Genomic DNA, 471 nt, shown 5'->3' with positions numbered 1-471 from the left:
AGCTTCCTTGAGAGACCCTTAACACATTCCAATCCACTTCTCCCTCTCAAATCCACCATGTCAAGCCAATTTTAAGCTCAAATCCCTGCCCGAAACCAGGACAAATCCCAATCTCAACCTACACATCACCAAACTTCCAATAGATTGGCTCTACACTTTCACAAGAGTGAAAGAAGCCAAAGCCCCATCAAATCCCCCTTCCACAGAGTCTCTACCATAGCTCTAGACCAACACCCAAAATCGGTCGTGATCAAAATCATACATAGGCTTTACACCAGAGCCAGAGGCTTCATCCCTAAGCTCTTTGGGACCTAACGTAGGTTTGAAGAATCTCTGATTGAGGCTACATCCCTCAGAGGAGGTAACCTACGGTTGCTAATGAGTCTTCCCACGGTCTAAATGAAATTATGGAACTCATTAAGTTGAGTTTAGTAAATTCATTTGGACTAAGTGATTCCAATAGAAAATAGT

The sequence above is a fragment of the Phalaenopsis equestris genome, unplaced genomic scaffold (genome assembly GCF_001263595.1).
Source record: "Phalaenopsis equestris unplaced genomic scaffold, ASM126359v1 Scaffold001345, whole genome shotgun sequence".
Classification (NCBI taxonomy): Eukaryota; Viridiplantae; Streptophyta; class Magnoliopsida; order Asparagales; family Orchidaceae; genus Phalaenopsis; species Phalaenopsis equestris.
The sequence above is the reverse complement of the archived record's forward strand: the minus strand, read 5'-3'. Positions refer to the sequence as shown.